The sequence below is a fragment of the Castor canadensis genome, chromosome 3, assembly GCF_047511655.1.
Source record: "Castor canadensis chromosome 3, mCasCan1.hap1v2, whole genome shotgun sequence".
Taxonomy (NCBI): Eukaryota; Metazoa; Chordata; class Mammalia; order Rodentia; family Castoridae; genus Castor; species Castor canadensis.
In genome coordinates, this window is record NC_133388.1 from 189,756,361 (window position 1) to 189,783,220 (window position 26,860).

The window sequence follows — 26,860 nt, forward strand, 5'->3', positions numbered from 1 at the left end:
GAGACACTAGATACCTAAAAAGGAATCCAGATTCCCAATTCCAACAGGAGATCAGGCAGTGCCTACATATGATCCTAAGTGGGACCCTAAGAATGTCAAGGATGAATGGACCTATAACCACTTCATCCACTGCATTCTTGAGGGTCAAAGGAGGGCCAAGATAAAACCCCTTAACTACTCCCAAGTCATGGCTGTACAGCAAGGACCCTTAGAAACCCCAGTAGCTTTCCTACAGACTTAAAGATGCTTTACAAAAGCATACCAACATTGCACTGGAATCACAGGAGGAGGAAATCATTCTAAAAGATAAATTTCTGACACAGTCAGCCCCAGATATTCATAGAAAGCTTTAAAAAGTGGTGCCTGAAGGGAGCAGAGATCTAGAACAATTGGTCTGTGTAGCCACATCTGTATACTGTAATAGGGACTTAGAAAAAGAAAAAAAAGGACCTGGAAAAGGAAAAGAGAAAGGATAAATGGTAGGAGACTCTGATCACAGCACTCCAAAAGGTTTGCCTGGGGCACAGTCCAAACCCATGGACATGTTTTCAATGTGGACAGGAGGGTCACTTTAAGAGGGAGTGCCTCCAGAGGATGCCACTTCTGGGACCCTGCCCCATCTGCCAGGGAAATCATGGGAAGACACACTGTCCTCAGTTCCCAAGAGAACAAGGCCACAGCCTCCCACCCAATGATGGGTCCCAGGTCTCCCATCTAGGCTTCTCTGACCACCATAAAAGCAGAGGAGCCCTGGGCGATACTTACTATTAAAAAGCACAAGGTCAGCCTCCTTATCAATACTGGAACCAGCATTTCAGCTATTCTTTTCTCTCCCAGAGCCAGGTCCTCCAAGAAAATTACTACTTGGGGCATATTAGGCCAGCTCCTAGAGTGTTATTTCACTCAGCCTTTAGCCTGCTCCTGGGGAGACTTCCACTTTTGTCACTCCTTTTTAATTTTCCCAGAAACCCCTATTCCTCTGCTAGGCCAAGAACTTCTATTTAAACTGGGGATGCAGGTCCTTTTACCTCCAGGGGAGTACTTTTGCTTGCCCCTGATAAAGGAACAAGTAGACCCCACAGTATGGATGGATGGACACACTGTGGGATGGGCACAAACGGCGGTCAGAGTCCTAATTCATCTCAAGGACTCCTCTCAGTTTCCCCATGAAAAACAATATCCTTTAAGACCAGAAGTTAAGGAGGGGCTAATTCCCATAATCAAAGACTTAAAGAGACAGGGACTGCTAATAGAATGCTCCTGCCCATATAATACTCCTATACTCAGTGTCAGGCAGGGACCTAACAAATGGAGGCTAGTCCAGGATCTCTGCCTGACCAATGAAGCAGTAGTGCCTCTTCACCCTGTAGTTCCAAATCCCTACACACTTTTATCCCAAATACCTCTGGGTACTGCTTACTACTCTGTCCTGGACTTAAAGGATACCTTCTTTTGCATTCCCTTACATCCTAAAAGTCAACCTATCTTTGCCTTTGAGGATCCCACACAAAAGGCTGGACAGGTCACCTGGACTGTCCTCCCCTAGGGATTCAGAGACCACCCCCATCTCTTTGGGTTGGTGCTAACCCAAGACTTGGCAGAGTGTCAACATCTACAAGCTACTCTACTACAATACGTAGATGACCTCCTCCTCTGTGGACCAACTGGGCCTGTCATTTCGTGAGCCACTGAATACTAAACTTCCTAGATATAAAACCTCAAAAAGCCCAATTGTGTCAGTCTAGGGTTACATATTTGATATTGTCCTGGAGAAAGAAATAAGGGCTCTAGGAGAAGAGAGAATCTGTCCAATCCTGACATTTCCTCTACCTAAGACTCTAAAATAATTGAGGGCCTTTTTGGGGGTGACAGGATACTGCAGAATTTGGATCCTGGGATATGCAGACCTAGCCAGGCCCTTATATCAAATCCTTAAGGAAGTACAAAAGGATACCCAGCCTTTTACTGAATAGGATGGCAAATCAGAAAGTGCATTACACCAGTTAAAAAAAGCCCTTATGACAGCTCCAGCTCTGGGTCTCCCAATACAGGACAAGTTTCAATTATATGTTTATGAAAAGGGAGGACTGGCCTTAGCCATGGTGACTCTGCCCTGGGGCATCACTCCCCAGCCAGTAGGCTACTTAAGTAAAGAATTAGATCAGGTAGCCAAGAGATGGCCAGGATGTCTCAGAACAGTGGCTGCAGTTAGTCTTCTAGTGTCTGAAGCTCAAAAATTTGTCCTAACCTGGCCCCTGACAATTTACACCCCACACAACATAGGGTGAATTTTAAACTTAAAAGGAGGTCTTAGGCTGTCCAATAGCCATCTGCTTAAATACCAGGCCCAGCTGCTGGGAGGGACAGAAATAACTTTAAGGACCTGTCAGAGCCTAAACCCTGTATCCCTTCTACCACAGGCAGAGGGAAATCCTGAACACTCATGTGAGGAGGTGCTTATGGAAAATTAGGCTGCCTGACTTGACTTAACTGATCGGCCCTTAAAAAAACCCAGATCTAGAATTATACACTGATGGCAGCTCCTTTGTCAAAAATGGTGTCAGACATTCAAGGTTTGCAGTTGTGACAGAATTTGGCATCATCAAATCAGGTTCTCTTCCTCCTACTACAGGTGCTCAATTGGCAGAATTAGTGGCCCTAACAGAAGCCCTAAAACTGTCAAAAGAACAGAGAGTCAACATCTATACAGATTCTAAATATGCCTTCCTGATCCTGCATGTTCATGTAGCCATAAGGAAGGAAAGGGGAATGCTAACTACAATGGAATCTCCCATTAGACATGCTCGTGACATACTAGCCCTCCTAGATGTTGTTCTATTACCTAAAGAGGTTAGTGATTCATTGTAGAGGTCACCAAAAAAGAAAGATAAGATAGCAGAGGGAACCAAAGCAGCTGACCAGGTAGCTAAATGGGCATCCATGCAGGAATATACAGCAGACCCTCTCCTCTGGGAGGGGAGTCTTCTTCCCCCAGAAAGACCACAATATCAGTCAGAGGAAAGTAAACAAGCCTCAGACCAAGGGTACCTGTTGGATCACCTGGGCTACTGGGTATCCCCTGAAGGGAAGCTATGGCTCCCTGAGGCACTCCAATGGAAAATTCTTCAGACCTTCCACCAACTTTATCATTTAGGCTTAGACAATACTTTGGTTTTGGTCAATAAAATATTTGGGGGACTAAACTAAGGGACACTGCCCAACAAGTTAAACAGGAATGTGAAATGTGCCAAAAAATAATCCCAAAAATAAAAGGCTCCAGGTGCCAGGGCACAGAGGCAGGGGTCCTACCCCAGGGAAGACTGGCAATTAGACTTTACCCATATGCCAGGGGGACCAAATTCAAAACTACTGTTAGTATTGGTGGACAAGTTCACTGGAGGGGTGGAGGCCTTTCCTTGAAGTACAGAACCATGCTAGAGAGGTGGTCCGAATTCTAATCACAGAAATAATCCCTTGCTTTGGTCTCCCAAAAGCCTTCAAAGTGATAATGGGTCTGCATTTAAGGCAGAAGTAACTCAGGGACTCTCTAGAGCACTAGGCATGAATTACCATCTCCACTGTGGCTGGCATCCCCAAGCATCTGGAAAAGTAGAAAAAATAAATGAACTTTTTAAAAGACACCTGGCTAAATTGGCCCAAAAAACCCATTCCCCCTGGACTAAGCTCCTCCCTATTGCTCTCATCAAGCTCAGAAACACCCCAGGCAAGCAGGGACTGACCCCTTTTGAATCTCTATAAGGCAGGCCCTTCCTAACCAATGACCCCCTTCTTGCCCAAGAAACAACTCAATCTCCCATGTCACTCAACTTGCTAAATTCCAACACTCTCAGAGATCAAACAAGCTATTCTCAAGGAGGATATAAAGGGACCCCCCTCTCTTTTGCCCTGGTGACCTAGTCCTAATAAAGTCTCCAAATCCAACCTGGGACTTAAACACCCCTCCTTGGGAGGGGCCATATCCAGTCATTCTGTCTAACCCAACGGTTGTGCAAGTGGCTGGCCTGGATTCCTGGATCCATCACTCAAGAGTCAAGAGCTGAAATCCCTCCATGAACATCACATCTCCATCTCCAGACCCACAATTGGAGCCTGCCTCCTTCTCATGCAAACCTCTGGAAGGATTAAAACTGCTGTTCAAAAAGAAAACACTTACTGAGATACAGATAAGTCACCTCCAAGAGCCTTCTTGACCTAAACATCCAATACCTCCTAATCAGTCTATTCATTCTGCTTGTAATTACTTTGGAAACAGGACTAGCCACTACAGCCCCTTCTAATTGAACTAGAACTAAAAAGGCAGCATTAGAATGTTCCTTTTATTTGCTAACTATGGGGCTTGGTGTTCTGGGTACACTAGTACCTCTGTATGAGAAGAGTTACGGCCCTTCATGGAAGACCAATGGGTTCTTAAAGCTCTCTCAAGCATTCACTCTTCTAAAATCCTCACTACAGGGCCCTTGGGTTCGCTATGAGAGACTGAAAGCCGCTTACCTGGCAGCATGGTTCTTATTAAATTTTACTCAGGGTCTTCTTCCTTCTTTGATATTCAGGCCAGATAACTTCTCCTATGCCATCGTTCCTCTTATAGGGGCCTATGAAAGAACTAGCCTACTATGTCTTACTCTTGGCTTAGGTTAATCTCTCAGACAAAAATATGGATGTTTAACATTTCTGTCCCAGATAGCTATACACTAGTTTGTCATTCATCAATAGAGGGCCTAGGGCCTACATCCCAAAGAAAGGATGTATTTGACTTCACTACCCTTAAAGGGTACTATTATCTGGCAGCCAGCTGGAGCTGTATGAATAACTCTAAGGGCCCCACTTTTATGGGTCCCAATGTGCTTAGGGCTAATGCTTGTAACAGGAGCCTTGTCTCCAATCTGACCAAGTCCTCAAACCACACTGGTAAAAAACTCTTATCGCACACTGGCTACTGGTCATCACAAATGTATCTTAACAAAAATACAAGAGGATTAAAAAAGCGTGTAACTGTACCTTGCCATTACTGTGCTTCCATCTTTTACCAGCAGGTTTAATGTCTCTGACTACCTGTTTCCAGGAGACACCTCTCAGGCCCAAGCTAACAACATCCAAAGGATTTTATGCCTTGAGGAAGGATATCTCTTTGTGGAAAGGTCACAGAAAAGCAACCAGGTATGGGGACTGCCATGTCTACACCCAAATCATACTCAAGGAAATTGGGCAATTGCCCAACTTATACCCAATCCTGAATATATCTCTTTTTGGAATAATACCACAATACAACAGACTTGAGTTTTCCCAATGAACAGGAACAACTTTCCATAGGGATAAGAGAGGGGTTACTCTAAAGGTATTAAGGACAATTGCATTGATTACAGCCCTTGCTGGAATAAGCTATGGGGTGGTTGCCAACCAAGTAACTGCAAAAAACCTGATCAAAGTAAAAGTAAAGACCAGATCAGCTTTGACATTAAGGACATGCAAAGGTCTTTGTCATCCCTTGCCTGGATGGTCATGGACCACCGCCTAGCCCTAGATTTTCTTTTGGCTAAACAAGGAGGGGTATGTGCCATCGCCAATACTTCCTGTTGCACATATATAAACACTTCAGGCATCACAGAGGAATATGCAGACTATATTCTCCAATAGGCTAAGTGGCTCCAAGAATAGTCCTTCAAAACTAAGATACCCATACAAATATGGGATCAAATAAAACCTGGCTCTCCTACAGGACATGGTTCCTACCATTCTGGGGCCTATATTTACCATTATTCTCTTACTTGTGTTTGGCCCTTGCATTTTAAACTTGTCAAGTTTGTTTCCTCTCACCTAGAAACCATTAAATTACAAAGATGCTCCTGAGGAAATAGACCAAAAGGAAATAATAATCATCAACCTGTATGCACCCAATGTCAATGAACCCTATTTCATCAAACATACCCTGAAAGACCTAAAAGCATATATTAACTCCAACACAGTGGTTGTGGGAGACTTTAACACCCCATTATCATCAATATAGGTCATCCAAACAAAAAATCAATAAAGAAATTCAAGATCTAAAATATACAGTAGATCAAATGGACCTACTTGATGTCTACAGAACATTTCATCCAACTTTTACACAATATACATTCTTCTTAGCAGCCCATGGAGTGGTATTGCTGGATCAAATGGCAGGTCAGTGTTTAGCTTTTTAAGTAGCCTCCAAATATTTTTTCAGAGTGGTTGTACTAGTTTACATTCCCACCAACAGTGTAAGAGGGTTCCTTTTTCCCCACATCCTCGCCAACACCTGTTTTTGGTGGTGTTGCTAATGATGGCTATTCTAACAGGGGTGAGGTGGAATCTCACTGTGGTTTTAATTTGCATTTCCTTTACTGCTAGAGATGGTGAGCATTTTTTCATGTGTTTTTTGGCCATTTGAATTTATTCTTTTGAGAAAGTTCTGTTTAGTTCACTTGCCCATTTCTTTATTGGCTCATTAGTTTTGGGAGAATTTAGTTTTTTAAGTTCCCTGTATATTCTGGTTATCAGTCCTTTGTCTGATGTGTAGCTGACAAATATTATCTCCCACTCTGTGGGTGGTCTCTTCAGTTTAGAGACCATTTCTCCCACTCTGTGGGTGGTCTCTTCAGTTTAGAGACCATTTCTTTTGATGAACAGAAGCCTTTTAGTTTTATGGAGTCCCATTTATCTATGCTATCTCTTAGTTGCTGTGCTGCTGGGGTTTCGTTGAGAAAGTTCTTACCTATACCTACTAACTCCAGAGTATTTCCTACTCTTTCCTGTATCAGCTTTAGAGTTTTGTGGTCTGATATTAAGATCCTTGATCCATTTTGAATTAATATTGGTATAGGGTGATATACATGGATCTAGCTTCAGTTTTTTGCAGACTGCTAACCAGTTTTCCCAGCAGTTTTTGTTGAAGAGGCTGCTTTTTCTCCATCATATATTTTTAGCGCCTTTATCAAAGACAAGTTGGTTATAGTTGTGTGGCTTCATATCTGGGTCCTCTATTCTGTTCCACTGGTCTTCATATCTGTTTTTGTGCCAGTACCATGTTGTTTTTATTGTTATTGCTTTGTAATATAGTTTGAAGTCAGGTATTGTGATACCTCCTGCATTGTTCTTTTGACTGAGTATTGCCTTGGCTATTCATGGCCTCTTGTGTTTCCATATAAATTTAATGGTAAATTTTTCAATGTCTTTAATGAATGTCATTGGAATTTTGATGGGAATTGCATTAAACATGTAGGTTACTTTGGGGAGTATCGACATTTTTACTGTTGATTCTACCAATCCATGAGCATGGGAGATCTCTCCACTTTCTATAGTCTTCCTCAATCTCTTTCTTCAGAAGTGTACAGTTTTCCTTGTAGAGGTCATTCACATCTTTTGTTAGGTTTACACCTAGGTATTTGATTTTTTTTTTGAGGCTATTGTAAATGGAATTGTTTTCATATATTCTTTTTCAGTTTGTTCATTATTAGTGTATAGAAATGCTAATGATTTTTCTGTGTTGATTTTATATCCTGCTACCTTGCTGTAGCTATTGATGGTGTCTAGGAGCTTCTGAGTAGAGTTTTTTGGGTCTTTAAGGTATAGGATCATGTCATCTGCAAATAGGGATATTTTGACAGTTTCTTTACCTATTTGTATTCCTTTTATTCCTTTTTCTTGCCTAATTGCTCTGGCTAGGAATTCCAGTACTATGTTGAATAGGAGTGGAGATAGTGGGCATCCTTGTCTGGTTCCTGATTTTAGAGGGAATGGTTTCAGTTTTTCTCCGTTAAGTATAATGCTGGCTGTAGGTCATATATAGCTTTTATAATGTTGAGGTACTTTCCTTCTATTCCTAGTTTTCTTAGAGCTTTTATCATGAAATGGTGTTGGATCTTATCAAAGGCTTTTTCTGCATCTATTGAGATGATCAAGTGGTTTTTGTCTTTGCTTCTGTTAATGTGGTTTATTACATTTATTGATTTTCGTATGTTGACCTACCCCTGCATTCCTGGGATGAAGCCAATTTGGTTGTGGTGAATGATCTTTTTGATGTGCTGTTGAATTCAGTTTCCATTATTTTATTGAGGATTTTTGCATCGATGTTCATTAAGGAGATTGGCCTATAGTTCTCCTTTTTGGAGGTGTCTTTGCCTGGTTTTGGGATAAGTGTAATACTGGCTTCATAACATGTGTTTGGCAGTTTTCCTTCCCATTCTATTTCGTCGAACAGTTTAAGAAGGGTTGGTATCAGTTCTTCTTTAAACATCTGATAGAATTCAGCAGAGAATCCATCAGGTCCTGGACTTTCTTTTGGGGGAGACTGTTGATTGCTGCTTCAATTTCATTTTTTGTTACAGATCTATTCAGGTGATTAAGTTCCTCTTGGTTCAGTTTTGGATGATCATATGTATCTAGAAATCTGTCCATTTCTTTAAGATTTTAAAATTTATTTGTATATAGGTTCTCGAAGTAGTCTCTGATGATTTCCTGGACTTCCATGGTGTTTGTTGTTATCTCCCCTTTTGCATTCCTGATTCTACTAATTTGGGGTTTTTCTCTCCTCATTTTAGTCAGGTTTGCCAGGGGTCTATCGATCTTGTTTATTTTTTCAAAGAACCAACTTTTTGTTTCATTAATTCTTTGTATGGTTTTTTTGGTTTCTATTTCATTGATTTCAGCTCTTATTTTTATTATTTCTCTCCTTCTATTTGTTTTGAGATTTGCTTGTTCTTGTTTTTCTAGGAGTCTGAGATATATCATGAGGTCATTGATTTGGGATCTTTCAGTATTTTTAATATATGCACTCATGGCTATAAACTTTCCTCTCAGGTCTGCCTTAGCTGTGTCCCATAGGTTCCGGTAGGTTGTATTTTCATTTTCATTGACTTCCAGGAACTTTTTAATTTCCTCTTTTAGTTCATCAATGACCCATTGTTCATTAAGTAATGAGTTATTCAGTTTCCAGCTGTTTGCATGTTCTTTGTCTTTACTTTTGTTGTTGAGTTCTACTTTTACTGCATTGTGATCAGATAGTATGCACGGTATAATTTCTATTTTCTTATATTTGCTGAGACTTGCTTTGTGCCCTAGGATACGATCTATTTTGGAGAAGGTTCCATGGGCTGCTGAGAAGAATGTATATTGTGTAGAAGTTGGATGAAATGTTCTGTAGATATCAAGTAGGTTCATTTGATCTATTGTATATTTTAGATCTTGGATTTCTTTATTGATTTTTTTTTGGATGATCTATCTATTGATGATAATGGGGTGTTAAAATCTCCCACAACCACTGTGTTGAAGTTAATATATGCTTTTAGGTCTTTCAGGGTATGTTTGATGAAACTGGGTGCATTGACAATGGGTGCATATAGGTTGATAATTATTATTTCCTTTTTGTCTATTTCCCCTTTTATTAGTATGGAATGTCCTTCTTTATCTCATTTGATCAATGTTGGTTTGAAGTCTACTTTGTCAGAGATAAGTATTGCTACTCCTGCCTGTTTTCGGGAGCCATTGGCTTGGTAAATCTTCTTCCAGCCTTTCATCCTAAGCCTATGCTTATTTCTTTTGGTGAGATGGGTCTCCTGTAAGCAACAAATTGTTGGATCTTCCTTTCGTCAAGCAGAGCCTTTTGATGGGTGAATTAAGTCCGTTAACATTAAGTATTAGTACTGATAGGTATGTGGTGATTCCTGTCATTTAATTGTCTTAGTTGTTTGAAGGTTTGATGTGTGTACCTAAGTTGAGGTTATTCTCTACTGTCTTGCTTTTTCTTTTCTTGTAGTTTGGTGCTGCCTGTCCTTTCATGGTTATGTTTGGTTTCACTTTCTGTGTGCAGAATCCCTTGAAGAATCCTTTGTAGTGGTGGCTTTGTGTTCATATATTATTTTAGTTTCTGTTTATCATGGGAGACTTTTATTGCTCCATCTATTTTGAATGATAGTTTTGCTGGGTAGAGTATCCTGGGGTTGAAGTTATTTTCATTCAGTGCCCGGAAGCTCTCACCTCACGCTCTTCTTGCTTTTAATGTTTCTGTTGAGAAGTCTGCTGTGATTTTGATGGGTTTACGTTTGTATGTTATTTGTTTTTTCTCTCTTACAGCCTTCAATATACTTTCCCTAGTTTCTGAACTTGTTTTAATGATGATATGTCGTGGGATAGTTCTATTTTCATCTGGTCTGTTTGGTGTTCTGGCGGCCTCTTGCATCTGTATGGGAATATCTTTCTCTAGATTTGAGAAATTTTCTGTTATTATTTTGTTGAATATATTATGCATTCCCTTTGCTTGCACCTCTTCTCCTTCTTCGATGCCCATGATTCTCAGGTTTGGTCTTTTGATGGAGTCGGTGAGTTCCTGCATTTTCTTTTCACAGGTCTTGAGTTGTTTAATTAATAGTTTTGGTTTTTCCTTTAATTACCATTTCATCTTTAAGTTAAGTTCTGAGATTCTGTCTTCTGTTTGTTCTATTCTGCTGGATTGGCCTTCCGTTTTGTTTTGCAGTTCTGTTTCATTCTTTTTTCTGAGGTTTTCCATATCCTGGGTGGTTTCCTCTTTAATGTTGTCTATTTTTGTCCTGAGTTCATTTATCTGTTTATTAATCATGTTCTCTGTTTCACTTGTGTTTATACAGTGCTTCTATGGTTTCCTTTATTTCTTCTTTTGCTTTTTCAAATTCTCTATTTTTGTTGTCTTGGAATTTCTTGAGTGTCTCCTGTACATTTTGGTTGACCCTATCCAGTATCATCTCTATAAAATTCTCATTGAGTACCTGTAGTATGTCTTCTTTTAAATTATCCTTGTGGGCTTTATTGGGTTTTTTGGCATAGTTTATCTTCATTTTGTTGGAGTCTGGATCTGAGTATCTGTTTTCTTCATTTCCCTCTGGTTCCTGTAATAACTTTTTGCTGTGGAGAAACTGGTTTCCCTGTTTTTTCTGTTTTCCTGTCATTGCCCTTGGTGTTGTTATTGTCCCTGTACTGTGTGCAGTTAAGTATTTTCTGGCTTGTAATAACAGCACTAGTGATATTTAGAATGGAAGGGTGAGTAGGGATGGAAAGCAAAGAAGTTAAAGGAAAAGGGAAAAACAAATAAACAAGTAGAAAAAAAACCAAAACAAAGAAACTAACAAAAAAAGTTTCAAGGATATAAACAGGGAGAGACAGTGTACTAATCAACCGTAAGTTTGTGGTCTGTGTCTTCCCAAGCCATCTGGGTGCTGCCGTCTGGCGGCAGGCTGGAGGTGTGGAGGGGTCAAAGTTCTGCCTCCTCTCGGTGGCCTTGCCTGCAAGGTGTGTCTCCAGCATCTCTCCAAGATTTCACTTAAGGAGGCACGCTTTCTGCTTCCTCCCTCTAGCCGCCATCTTGGAATCCTCAAAAAAACTGTTCCTGGTTTACACTCCCAAAATTCTACAAGATTTTCTCCTCTAAAGGTGACCAAAGACTTTAAAATTGGCAGCACAAATAGACTGTTTTCTACTTAAAACAATCTACCTCACACAAACTCTCAACTGTCCTGTAATGCTGACACTGATCTCGCCTGGCTCTCCGTATATGGCATCTTGTTTCTCTTGATCTTTTATATGAACTTCTTTATCCTTTCAATGGCCACATAGCCCAGAGGTACCCCTTACCCAATGTTGTCCCATTGTCTTCTTGCTGACAATGGTCATGGTCACTGGTTTAACTAACCCCTGATTCTGATAAGTCCTACATGGTAACTTCATTTCTCAACCTCCAATTAGATATCATTCTACCTCTACATGCGTTCAAGACATGTCACATTCAACACATTCAAAACAGAATTCTCATATTTCCTGTCAGTCTTCAATCTTCAACACAGATTCTCTGCCTTCTTTATGTCTAAATTCTATTAATGCCATCACCATTTTGATATCAAATGTGAGTTTGATATTTGATATTAAGCTGTGAACTTGAAAGTAACCCCAATTTCCCATCAATCCATCACATCATCAGCCAAACCTTAAATTCTTAACTCTTAAATTCTTTTTACATACTCCCTACTACCAACACTCTAACTCAGATTCTTATCACCTTTTGCATGAATGTGGAAATAATCTCCTAAGTCTACCTATATCAAGAATATATGACATGGAAATGACAAAATGAAACACCTTGGATAACGATCTTAAACCAACAAAAAAATGTCTTTTTAAAAAAACAGAGAACAGGAAGGTAAAACAGGTCCTGTTTGGGGAGTTGGTACCAGTAGGAGGGGGGAGGACAGAAGGAAAGGGTGTAGGAGGGTAAATGTGGTGGAAATTTTATGTACTCATGTATGTAAATGGAAAAATGAGACCTGCTGAAAATTATTCTAGGAATGGGGGGAGGGGTAAAGGAGAATGATGGAGGGAGTGAATTCAACTATGACATATTGTAAGAACTTTTGTAAATGCTCCATGTACCCCCAGCACAACAATAATGTGATAATAAAATATACATATGAAGTATGAAAAAGGGAAGAATGGAAAAAAGTAGGAAAATAAAAAATGAGACTGGAACATTTTGACAAGCCTCTAAGAGCAAGGGAGTGCTCAGAGAATGACAAGAACATATCCAAACACAGAGGACTGCTTGAAACAGTTCCTCTGGCCAAGCCTGGGGCAATGTGATCATCAAACCAAATAATGGTAGTAGTAACATAATCTATTAAATAAACAAGAATCCATTACAAAAGTGCCGGCTGCCTAGCTGGTTTCAGTAAACACTAGCTATAACAAAAGAGCCCAGTGAGCACTCTTCTGATTATCATATGCAGTCCATAATGACAAAGGAATAATGAATAAACAAACAAATGGGGAGAAGGTAAGGTTCTTCCACAAGTAGAATGCCTTGTGATGAAGAAATTAGATGTCATTAATGAATGTAAAACTAACCAATGCGTAAAAAATGCTGAGGAATGGGATGCTTATACAATGTCAAAGTTCCTTTTCACAAATGACTTGCTAATTGCAAAGTAAAATGTAGTAATTTTACAGCAGAGATATGGGGTAGATACTTTCTTTGTTTTCATGACATTAGACAATCTCCAACAGACATTATGCCATTTTAATTCACTGTACAGCATTTGTCATAACTGGTATTTTTGACTGTTTGTAGGTTTAGGACCTGTTTTTTCTGTTAGAATTTAAGATCCTGGACAATGGGAAGTTGTCTTGTATGTTACTCTACTTACTACACATAAAAGGCTTGTGGAATAAGATAATTAAGAACTACTTGTGGAAGAAAAGAGTTGGAAAGAGCAGGAGAGGAAGGAAGAGAAGGAAGAATGAGAAAGGAAAACAAACAAGGAGAACAAACAGGCGCCTAGAGCAGATCAGTCAACGGGAGACTAGTTAGTTGGCTAAGGTGAAAACTAAAGGAATTTCAGCTTCTGAGACAATGGAGTAAGTGAGGAAAAATAGAATTGACAAGACTGAGTCCGGGTCCCATTCCTTCAGCGTCACCAGGAGACCATTACAGTTGTACATGAAGTTATGGCAAACACAGTTACATGGTATAAAATAAACCAGTTCACAAACAGAGAAACCTGCATGCTCAATTTAGAAAAGTGGTGAAGCAAACACTAACATATCTTTTCACTTCACTATTATAAGAACACTAAAAACGATGGTTATGAAATCTCCATCACAGTATGGGGGAAGGCTTGAGATAGTGTAAAAGTGGAAAAAGTAAGAAATAATATCACCCATATGCTATAATTACAGCAATGTAAAAAAAATGAGAGAAAAAACACAGTGAAGATGTAGCAGTAATGACAGAGTAAAAGCAAACTGTATTATATTTTTTCAAATTTTGCAATCTGGTTATATTTGATATTTTGTACATAAATAAACAAAATGAGAAAAATACATGAAATTGAGAGAAAACTAAGATGCAAATTAGCCATTTTCTCAGATGTTATAACAAGAGAGGACGATGGGAATGGACATGACCAAAGTACATTATGCATGTATGAAAATGTCATAATTAAACACATTATTTTATATCATCAATGTACACTAATGAAAGCATGCAAATGTTTTCTACGCATAATACAATATGCTATTGCCTCTAAATCTAATATGTTTATTCAACGCTTCTGTGCAGTGAGTTCTTCATACGCACGCCTGTCGGAAAGAGATAATTATTCCTCACTTGAGGTCAGATGGCGCTGCACATAATTTGTTTAAAACAGAAGAGGCTAGATACAGTGGCTCATGCTTGTAATCCTAGCTACAGGACACAGAGACTGAGAGGATCTCAACTGGAGTCAGCTGGGGTAAAAAGTTTGTAAGACCCCCATCTCAACCAATAAAATAAGCTGAGTGTGGGAGCATGCACCTGTCATCCCAACTACCCAGAAACCGTAAGTTGGAGGATCAAAGTCTAGGCCAGCCCAGGCATAAATGCAAGACTCTTTTGGAAAAATAACAAAAGCCAAAAGGGCTGAGGGCTCAAGTGGTTGCTTACCGGCCTAGCAAGCATAAAAGCCCTGAGTTCAAATCCCAGTGTTATCAAATTAAAAATAAAACCAGGCACCGGTGGCTCATGATTGTAATCCTAGCTACTCAGGAGGCAGAGATCAGGAGGATCGTGGTTCAGAGCCAGCCTGGGCAAATACTTTATGAGATCTATCTCAAAAATACCTAACACACAAAAAAAGGGCTGGTGGAGTGGGTCAAGGTGTAGGTCGATTCAAACCCCAGTACCACAAAAATAAATCAATAAATAAAACTAGGAAAAAGGATTTTGAATGTTTTTACCACAAAGAAGTGATCATTGTTTGAGGAGGTAGTATGTCTACCTTGATTTGAATATTACATGATGTATACACCTAAAAAAGCATCTCATGGTACCTAAAAGCATGCACAATTTTATGTATCTGTTAAAGTGTAAAAATATTAATCACTAAAAAGATAATACCCACAATGTACAAAAACAAATATTTTTAATAATTAAAACTTTACTACATAGGCGAAGGAAATTCAGTAACTTTACATTTTCAAAAATAACTACAAAAATTAAAAAGGACAAAAAAAATCACAATTTCTAATAAACTTGTAAAGATACAGATAAATTAAAAATATTGATAAGTCTACAAGAAAACAAGTATACTTTTTCAGCATGCAATCTGCCAATATGCAAAATAGGCTTTTAAATTGCATTTTTCCTCTCTGCCCAGAATTTCTTTTGTGGGAAAAGATCCCAACGAATGGTCTCTATTGGAAGCAGAGATCACCAGAGCAGTTCCATTCATAATAACAAATATAATTAAAACCACATGAAGTCCTGAGCAATAAAGAGTTCTTTAAAACACATCAATATACTTGCTAATGCAGTCGCTAAACTGTAAAAATGTAAGCTAAGCCACCATAGGAATGACATGCACAAACATAGTTCAGTCTAAATCTCTATATCTGCATGATTGTTTCACATGGCAGAAATGCTAGATGCATTTTACAAATGCAGAAGATATATTTGGTGTAGTCTGATGTAAGACATAGGTTATGTGGTATTAAGTTTGCTTTGGGAGGCTCTGAAAGACATTTTAGTGATTTTTGTCTTTCATATAAGATTGACATTTGGAAGACTCCAACAAGGTGGAAAATTCGTATACTTTTGGATTTTGCTGAAATTTTATAATGAAGGACCCAGGACACTCAAAGAGTTCTTTATAGTTTTCAAAGTGGTAAATGTTAACTTTACTTCCACCCGACCTACACATAAGGAATTAAACCACATTTTCTGTCACACTACACATGTGTGATCCCTGCCTGGCTGGCAAGCTTGAGGCAGCCCCTCCTCCGGAGATGAGAAATCATTCTGCACAGGTCCAACCAGGGACCCTGGGGGCCTGCAGGTCACTGAACTGACACTGAGAACATCCCAGCACCCCACCTAGGTTAGAGTGAAATAGGAGGAGGGAGGGCAAAACAAGCCACTTCATTCCACCCTGGTAACTTCTTAACAGGGAAGACAGAAGAAGAGAGGGAGGGAGGGAAGAAGGATGAAAGGGAGGGGGAACCAACTTATTTTAAATCACTCTAGCAGGTGAGATGTGTATATACCTCTCCCTTCTCAAACACTTCAAATGAAACAAAAAGTGCTTTTCTTGCAAGCAGATACAGTGCACCCTCCCATTAACATGTTCCTCAAATGACCCTGCACCTCCTTCATCCATGTTGTAGCAGTGTGGGGGGTAGGCAGACACCAAAATAGGAAGACCTGACCTGGTAAAAAGGCTGGAGGTGGACACTGCAGACTACAGCTTGCAAAGCTCAAAGACAATAGTGACAATGCTGCCCTCTAGTGATGGATGAACAAAACACATAATAACAACTGCTCATAGCTAAGATACTTAACAAAAATAACCAGCCTTGGAACTGAAATTTGTGAGAATTTCATTTCTTCTCTGGCATTGTAGATTGAAATTTTACTACCACAAAACATGGAAATTGAGTGCATGCTTATTCTGTTTGTTCATGAGCTGATGTAGTGACAGGGGTGCAGTGTTGGCAGGGAAGAAACAAGGATTCTGCTTCCAAAGCAGGAAGAATCATCCCAACTCAGCACTGACGCTGAATGAGGGGCCTGAATGTTTTGTAACTTGCTAGGTCTGGAGGATGAAAGTTAAAACTTATGATGCATATTTGCATCTTTGTTGATACATAATCTAAATAGTCACCATTTTTCTACATTAGGAGCAAACAGACTAAGAGCCACCATGACCAAAGTAAAGTGTTCCCAATTTTAGCTGTGGGCAGATGGGAGTGGGGTGGGGAGAGCAGCTTGCCTGCCTCTGCGCCATGCCCTGCACTGTGCAGCGAAGCTCTACCCGCTCACACAGCTCCCTCTACCCGCTCACACAGCTCCCTCTCTGCCAGGCAGGAGCGGGTGACTGGAGAAGCAGAACCTCACAACTCAGAATAAGCCACCCCAGCCCCATCCAACGAGACCTTCTGTGATTGTAGTTGCCTATCCAGCGTTTCCACTTAGGGAAAATAGCACAGAATAGAAGGCTGAAAAACCAAACAAGAAACCACACACGAAGGGAGAGTTAAAGTAGAGTTCTAACAAGAATCCTAAAAAAAGATGTTAGAAGCTATTTCATCCACAGGAGGACAATAGACACTGGTGCAGGAGTAAATGAGAATGGAAATTATGGCCCAAATCAAGATTTAATTGTAAATGAACTGAATTTTTTAAATGAGAAGGAATTGACACAGACTAATTATTCTGGGATTTAAATCTGGTAAAATATCCCAGACTGCAGAATAAAAAGACAAAGGGATTTAAATAAGAAATACAAGTTCAGGAGATTGGACAATCAGGGCAGAGCAACCAAAATCCAACTAAAGGAAGTTCTAGGGAGATCAATGAAAGCAAGAGAAGAGAAAGTTATCAGAAAGTGAGACAGACAGAGAGAGAGACAGAGAGACAGAGAGAGAGAGAGAGAAAAGTAGAAGAAGAAAGAGGAGGAGGAGGAAGAGAGAGAAGGAGAAAGGGAGGGAGGGAGGGAGGGATAGAAGAAGGAAGGAAGGAAAGAGGAAGGAAGGAAGGAAAGAGGAAGGAAAGAAACAAAGAAACTACATAGGTGACTATAAAAGGCAAAATAAATACATTTTTGTTTGTAATTCTTCTCCTTATTTTTAAGTGACTACAAGATATAATTATTACTCTATGCTGATGGACATATAATATATAAATATGTAATTGTGATAACAGCATAAAGGAGAGAGAAGCATCTATATAGAAGCAAATTTTTGTGTACTACTAAGTTAAGTTGGTGTTAATTTGGACTAGATTGTTATAAATTAAGACATTAATTATAATTCCTAGGGCACCACTAAGAAAATCACTCAAAAATATACAGTCAAAGAAACTAGAAGAGAATTAGAATAACACAAGAGAAAATCTAACAAAAAATGAAGGTGGTGATACAGAAAGAGAGGAAAAAATCAGACATGATTATATAAAAAGCAAATAGAAAAAAACAGCTGTGGTGGCATATTCCTGTAATCCAGCTATGCAGGAGATACAGGAAGAGGATTATGGTCCAAGGTAAGCTCTGGGCCAAAAGATGAAGATTCTATCTGAAAAATAACTAAAGCAAATAGGACCAGAGGTGTGACTTATATGGTAGAATGCCTACCTACCAAGGGTAAGGCACTGCCTTCAAACCCCAGGATCATCAAAAAAAAAAAAAAACAGCCAAGAGCAAATATAAATTTTACCCTATCACTAATTACATCAAAGGTAAATGGATAAAAGTATCCAGTAAAAGGGAGAGATTGACAAGATGGTTTAAAAATAAAAGCATGATCTATACGTTAATAATCAAAAAGAGAACAAAAGAACTGGAATGGTATGCTAATATCAGATAATATAGACATTAAGACAAAAATTATTACTAGAGATAACAAAGGGCATTTGTCATGATAAGAAGATCAATTCATCAAGATGATAAAGTAATTACAAACCTATATGCAACCAAGAGCAGAGACCCAAAATTCATAAAGAAAAATCTGCTAGCATTCAAGGGAGAAAATAGACAATTCAATACAATTTAATAATAGTAATTAGAGATCTCAATAGGCAGCTTTCAGTAATGGAGTGATTAGACAGAGCATCAGTAAGGAAAAAGAGGAGTAAAACAATATTTTATAAAGGAAAACTAGACCTGCCAGACATGTGCAGAACATTCCATCCAAGAAAGCAGAACCTCTTCCATGTCAGGTGAGACATTAGGCTGTAAAATGTGTCTCAATAAATGTAACTAGATACTAATCTAGGAAAAAACTCTGTAAATTCACAAATATGTGGAAATTAAACAACAGTCTTATATATTCAGTGGGTCAAAGAAGAAATCACAAGGGAATCAGAAAATACTTTAAGATTAATGAAAATAAAAATACACAAAGCTATCTGTGGTGGCACATACCTGTAATCCTAGCACTTGGAGGGTGGAAGAGAGGATGCAGAGTTTTAGGCCAGTCTTGGCTACAGAGCAAGACTGTCACAGAAACAAAAATTGGTTAAAAAAAAACACACCATATCACAGGACAGCAAAACTTAAGGGATGTAAGGAAAGCGGTGCTCAGAGGGAATCACACCTGTAAGAGCCTACAGAGGGATAAAAGAAAGCTCTCGAGCCAATTATCTAACCTCCCACCCCAAGAAATAGAAAAAAGGCAAACTAAATATAAACCAAAAGAAGAAAAAAATCATAAAGATTAGAGAGAAAATAAACAGAACAAAGAATATAAAATGAAGAAAATCAACAAAATTTGAGTATTTGAAAAGATCGACAAAATTGACAAACCTTAGGCTGTACTAACCAAGAAAAAGAGTAGACCCAAACTTACTAAAATCAGAAATGTAAGAGTAGACATTCTTATTGACTTACAAAAAATAAAAAGGAGTATATGCTAATGAATTAGAGAACCTATGTGAAATTACACAGATTCTAGAAAGACATAAATGACCAAACTGACACAAGAAGAAACAGAAATCTGAGTAGACAACCAAAGAGACCAAATTAGTAATTACAAACCTTTGTACACTAAGCCTGGCTCTCAGAAGGCTGAGGTAGGAGGATCACAAGTTCAAGCCCAGCCTGGGCTACAAAGCGAAACCCTGTCTCAAAAATTAAAAAAAGCAGCAAATAAAAAGCAGAAAATAACAAATATTGGAAAGGATGTAGAGAAATTAGAACCCTCATAGTTGCCATACGATCCAGCGATTCCATTCCTAGGTGTATACCAAATTAGCTAGAAACATACGTTTCCACTGAAAGTTACACATGAATGCTCACAGAAGCTTTCTTATAGCCAAAAGGTGGAAGCAACCCAAATACCTACCAACTAATGAAGGCACAAAGCCTTCATTAGTTCATTCCGGTACATTCGTAATCTGGAATGTCACTTAGCCATGAAAGGCGATGAATCAATGAAACATGCTACAACATGACGGAACCTTGAAAACTTAGGCTAAGTGAAAGAAGACAGGCACAAAAGACTGCACATTGTGTAATTCCATTTATATTAAGTGTTAAAAATGGAAAAACCAATAGATAGACAGTATATTGAAAGTTGTCAGGGCCAAGGCAGGCAAATAGGAAGTGAATGCTGACAGACATGGGTTTCTTTTGAACTGATGAAGATTTCTAAAATGGAGTTATGATGGATGCACAACCAGAGTAATTTCAGTGAATATACTGAAAACCACTGATTTGAGTATTGAAAGTGTTGAATTTTATGGTATGTGAATTATATCTCAATTTTAAAAATTATTCAGATAATTCAATGATGACCCATTTGAGGAACAAAGTACACTATGATTCATTTTCACATGAAAATTTTGAGATGGATTAGACATATCAAGTGTAAAAACTAAAATCATTAAAATTAGAATTCAATATAAAATATACTGTACTTACAAATCATAAACAAAAAGACTGATAACTAAGTATACTAAAATCTAAGGCCTGTGCATACCAACATTGGAACTGAAATGAATGAAAAAGTCGATCAAGGGGAAATGTGTGACATGTATGACAATGGCCTAATATCTGGAATGCATAAGAGCACATTAAAAACAGGACAAATCAATAGAAATGTAGCCAAAAGATCTGAAACCTCTAAGTCATAGCAGAAGAAATCCAAGTACTCAATAAACATCTGAAAGTGTATATGCAAGATCAGTAATAACAAATGTGCTGCAAACTAAAACAATCATCAGACTGCACTGCACTCCTGTCTTAAGAAGACTCGATTTATGGAGAGCCTCAGTGACTTTTTACAGGAACGGACACTCACAGGGACTCTCAACATCTGAGGCACCAACTCCAGGACTGGAGATTGAGACGGACATCCAAATTATTAAGACTGAAATTGCATTGCATATAAACTTGGAAGTTTTTTTGTTTTTTGTTTTTTGTTTTTTTTTTAATTTTCTATTTTCCATTTTATTTTAATTCATTTTTATAAATAGATATTACTTTCATATACTTATTTTTTATTTTTTTTATCTTTGATTTTCAATCATCTCTCTGTCACTCTATTGTCTGTTCAGCTTACTGTCAATTAGTACACTAACACTCCCTGTTTATACCTTTGAAACTCTCTTGTCTGATACCTTGTTCTGCTTTCTCCCTCTTGTCTGTATATTTGTTTTCCCCTTTTCTTTAACTTCTTGCTTTCCATCTCAGCTCACTCTTCCATTCTCAATATTACCATTGTTATTATTACAAGCTAGAAAATACTTAATTACACACAGTACAGGGACAGTAACAACACCAAGGACAATGACAGGAAGACAGAAAAAACAAGGAAACCAGTTTCCCCACAGCAAAAAATTAGTACAGGAACCAGAGGGGAATGAAGAGAACAGAAACTCAGAGCCAGACTCCAACAAAATGAAGATAAACTATGCCAAAGGACCCAATGAAGCCTACAAGAATAATTTAAAAGAAGACATACTACAAGTACTCAATGAGAATTTTATAGAGATGATACTGGATAGGGTCAACCAAAATGTACAGGAGACACTCAAGAAATTCCAAGACAATAAAAATAGAGAATTTGAAAAAGCAAAAGAAGAAATAAAGGAAACCATAGAAGCACTGTATAAACGCCAAAATGAAAGAGAGAACACAATGAATAAATGGATAAATGAACTCAGGACAAAAATAGACAACAATAAAGAAGAAAACAGCCAGGATATGGAAAACCTCAGAAAAAAGAACGAAACAGAACTGCAAAACAAAACGGAAGGCCAATCCAGCAGAATAGAACAAACAGAAGACAGAATCTCAGAACTTGAAGATGAAATGGTAATTAAAGGAAAAACTGAAGAACTACTAATTAAACAACTCAAGACCTGTGAAAAGAAAATGCAAGAACTCACCGACTCCATCAAAAGACCAAACTTGAGAATCATGGGCATCGAAGAAGGAGAAGAGGTGCAAGCGAAGGGAATGCGTAATATATTCAACAAAATAATAACGGAAAATTTCCCAAATCTAGAGAAAGATATTCCCATACAAATGCAAGAGGCCTCCAGGACACCAAACAGACCAGATCAAAATAGAACTACTCCACGACATATCATCATTAAAACAACAAGTTCAGAAACTAAGGAAAGAATATTGAAGGCTGCAAGAGAGAAAAAACAAGTAACATACAAAGGTAAACCCATCAAAATCACAGCAGACTTCTCAACAGAAACATTAAAAGCAAGAAGAGCGTGGGGTGAGATCTTCCGGGCACTGAATGAAAATAACTTCAACCCCAGGATACTCTACCCAGCAAAGCTATCATTCAAAATAGATGGAGCAATAAAAGTCTTCCATGATAAGCAGAAACTAAAACAATATGTGACCACAAAGCCACCATTACAAAAGATTCTGCAAGGGATCCTGCACACAGAAAGTGACACCCAACTTAACCATGAAAAGGCAGGCAGCACCAAACCACAGGATAAGAAAAAGCAAGACAGTAGAGAGTAACATCAAGTTAGGTACACACAATCAAACCTTCAAACAACTAAGATAACTAAATGACAGGAATCACCACATACCTATCAGTACTAACACTTAATGTGAATGGACTTAATTCACCCATCAAAAGACACCGTTTGACAAAATGGATTAAAAAAGAAGATCCAACAATTTGTTGCTTACAGGAGACTCATCTCACCGACAGAAATAAGCATATGCTTAGGATGAAAGGCTGGAAGAAGATTTACCAAGCCAATGGCCCCCGAAAACAAGCAGGAGTAGCAATACTTATCTCTGACAAAGTAGACTTCAAACCTACATTGATCAAACGAGATAAAGAAGGACATTCCATACTAATAAAAGGGGAAATAGACCAAAAGGAAATAATAATCATCAATCTGTACGCACCCAATGTCAACGCACCCAATTTCATCAAACATACCCTGAAAGACCTAAAAGCATATATAAACGCCAACACAGTGGTTGTGGGAGACTTTAACACTCCATTATCATCAATAGATAGGTCATCCAAACAAAAACTCAATAAAGAAATCCAAGATCAAAAATATGCAATAGATCAAGTGGACCTAGTAGATGTCTACAGAACATTTCATCCAACCTCTACACAATATACATTCTTCTCAGCAGCCCATGGAACCTTCTCCAAAATAGATCATATCCTAGGGCACAAAGCAAGCCTCAGCAAATATAAGAAAATAGAAATAATACCATGCATACTATCTGACCACAATGCAGTAAAAGTAGAACTCAACAACAAAAGTAAAGACAAAAAACATGCAAACAGCTGGAAACTAAATAACTCATTACTTAATGAAGAATGGATCATCGATGCAATAAAAGAGGAAATTAAAAAGTTCCTAGAAGTCAATGAAAATGAAAACACAACCTACTGGAACCTATGGGACACAGCTAAGGCAGTCTTGAGAGGAAAGTTTATAGCCATGAGTGCATATATTAAAAAGACTGAAAGATCCCAAATCAATGACCTAATGATACATCTCAAACTCCTAGAAAAACAAGAACAAGCAAATCCCAAAACAAATAGAAGGAGAGAAATAATAAAAATAAGAGCTGAAATCAACGAAATAGAAACCAAAAATACCATACAAAGAATTAATGAAACAAAAAGTTGGTTCTTTGAAAAAATAAACAAGATCGATAGACCCCTGGCAAACCTGACTAAAATGAGGAGAGAAAAAACCCAAATTAGTAGAATCAGGAATGCAAAAGGGGAGATAACAACAAACACCATGGAAGTCCAGGAAATCATCAGAGACTACTTTGAGAACCTATATTCAAATAAATTTGAAAATCTAAAAGAAATGGACAGATTTCTAGATACATATGATCATCCCAAACTGAACCAAGAGGAAATTAATCACCTGAATAGACCTATAACACAAAATGAAATTGAAGCAGCAATCAAGAGTCTCCCCAAAAAGAAAAGTCCAGGACCTGATGGATTCTCTGCTGAATTCTATCAGACCTTTAAAGAAGAACTGATACCAACCCTCCTTAAACTGTTCCATGAAATAGAAAGGGAAGGAAAACTGCCAAACACATTTTATGAAGCCAGTATTACACTTATCCCAAAACCAGGCAAAGACACCTCCAAAAAGGAGAACTATAGGCCAATCTCCTTAATGAACATTGATGCAAAAATCCTCAACAAAATAATGGCAAATCGAATTCAGCAACACATCAAAAAGATTATCCACCACGACCAGGTAGGCTTCATCCCAGGGATGCAGGGGTGGTTCAACATACGAAAATCAATAAACGTAATAAACCACATTAACAGAAGCAAAGACAAAAACCACTTGATCATCTCAATAGATGCAGAAAAAGCCTTTGATAAGATCCAACATCATTTCATGATAAAAGCTCTAAGAAAACTAGGAATAGAAGGAAAGTTCCTCAACATTATAAAAGCTATATATGACAAACCTACAGCCAGCATTATACTTAACGGAGAAAAGTTAAAACCGTTCCCTCTAAAATCAGGAACCAGACAAGGATGCCCACTATCTCCACTCCTATTCAACATAGTACTGGAATTCCTAGCCAGAGCAATTAGGCAAGAAGAAGGAATAAAAGGAATACAAATAGGTAAAGAAACTGTCAAAATATCCCTATTTGCAGACGACATGATCCTATACCTTAAAGACCCAAAAAACTCTACTCAGAAGCTTCTAGACATCATCAATAGCTATAGCAAAGTAGCAGGATATAAAATCAACATAGAAAAATCATTAGCATTTCTATACACTAACAATGAGCAAACGGAAAAAGAATGTATGAAAACAATTCCATTTACAATAGCCTCAAAAAAAATCAAATACCTAGGTGTAAACCTAACAAAAGATGTGAAAGACCTCTACAAGGAAAACTATACACTTCTGAAGAAAGAGATTGAGGAAGACTATAGAAAGTGGAGAGATCTCCCATGCTCATGGATTGGTAGAATCAACATAGTAAAAATGTCGATACTCCCCAAAGTAATCTACATGTTTAATGCAATTCCCATCAAAATTCCAATGACATTCATTAAAGAGATTGAAAAATCTACCGTGAAATTTATATGGAAACACAAGAGGCCACGAATAGCCAAGGCAATACTCAGTCAAAAGAACAATGCAGGAGGTATCACAATACCTGACTTCAAACTATATTACAAAGCAATAACAATAAAAACAGCATGGTACTGGCACAAAAACAGACATGAAGACCAGTGGAACAGAATAGAGGATCCAGATATGAAGCCACACAACTATGAGCAACTTATCTTTGACAAAGGAGCTAAAAATATACGATGGAGAAATAGCAGCCTCTTCAACAAAAACTGCTGGGAAAACTGGTTAGCAGTCTGCAAAAAACTGAAACTAGATCCATGTATATCACCCTATACCAAGATTAACTCAAAATGGATCAAGGATCTTAATATCAGACCACAAACTCTTAAGTTGATACAGGAAAGAGTAGGAAATACTCTGGAGTTAGTAGGTATAGGTAAGAACTTTCTCAATGAAACCCCAGCAGCACAGCAACTAAGAGATAGCATAGATAAATGGGACCTCATAAAACTAAAAAGCTTCTGTTCATGAAAAGAAATGGTCTCTAAACTGAAGAGAACACCCACAGAGTGGGAGAAAATATTTGCCAATTATACATCAGACAAAGGACTGATAACCAGAATATACAGGGAACTTAAAAAACTAAATTCTCCCAAAACTAATGAACCAATAAAGAAATGGGCATGTGAACTAAACAGAACTTTCTCAAAAGAAGAAATTCAAATGGCCAGAAAACACATGAAAAAATGCTCACCATCTCTAGCAATAAAGGAAATGCAAATTAAAACCACACTAAGATTCCACCTCACCCCTGTTAGAATAGCCATCATCAGCAACACCACCAACAACAGGTGTTGGCGAGGATGTGGGGAAAAAGGAACCCTCTTACACTGTTGGTGGGAATGTAGACTAGTACAACCACTCTGGAAAAAAATTTGGAGGCTACTTAAAAAGCTGGACATCGATCTACCATTTGATCCAGCAATTCCACTCTTGGGGATATACCCAAAAGACTGTTACTCAAGAGGCACCTGCACATCCATGTTTATTGCGGCACTATTCACAATAGCCAAGTTATGGAAACAGCCAAGATGCCCCAGCACTGATGAATGGATTAAGAAAATGTGGTATCTATACACAATGGAATTTTATGCATCCATGAAGAAGAATGAAATGTTATCATTTGCTGGTAAATGGATGGAACTGGAGAACATCATTCTGAGTGAGGTTAGCCTGGCTCAAAAGACCAAAAATCGTATGTTCTCCCTCATATGTGGACATTAGATCAAGGGCAAACACAACAAGGGGATTGGACTATGAGCACATGATAAAGCGAGAGCACACAAGGGAGGGGTGAGGATAGGTAAGACACCTAAAAAACTAGCTAGCATTTGTTGCCCTCAATGCAGAGAAACTAAAGCAGATACCTTAAAGCAACTGAGGCCAATAGGAAAAGGGGACCAGGAACTAGAGAAAAGGTGAGATCAAAAAGAATTAACCTAGAAGGTAACACCCACGCACAGGAAATCAATGTGAGTCAATGCCCTGTATAGGTATCCTTATCTCAACCAGCAAAAACCCTTGTTCCTTCCTATTATTGCTTATACTCTCTCTACAACAAAATTAGAGATAAGGACAAAACAGTTTCTGCTGGGTATTGAGGGGGGGAGCGGGAGGGGGTGGAGTGGGTGGTAAGGGAGGGGGTGGGGGCAGGGGGGAGAAATGAACCAAGCCTTGTATGCACATATAAATAATAAA

At 38.5% G+C, this 26,860-nt stretch overlaps 1 protein-coding gene across 7 annotated transcripts in view; it reads right to left on the reverse strand.

The window, feature by feature from the left end:
* Positions 1 to 26,860, reverse strand: part of Dnaaf11 (dynein axonemal assembly factor 11) — a 123,792-nt gene that overhangs the window by 79,780 nt on the left and 17,152 nt on the right. The gene's annotated exons all lie outside the window — the stretch shown is intronic.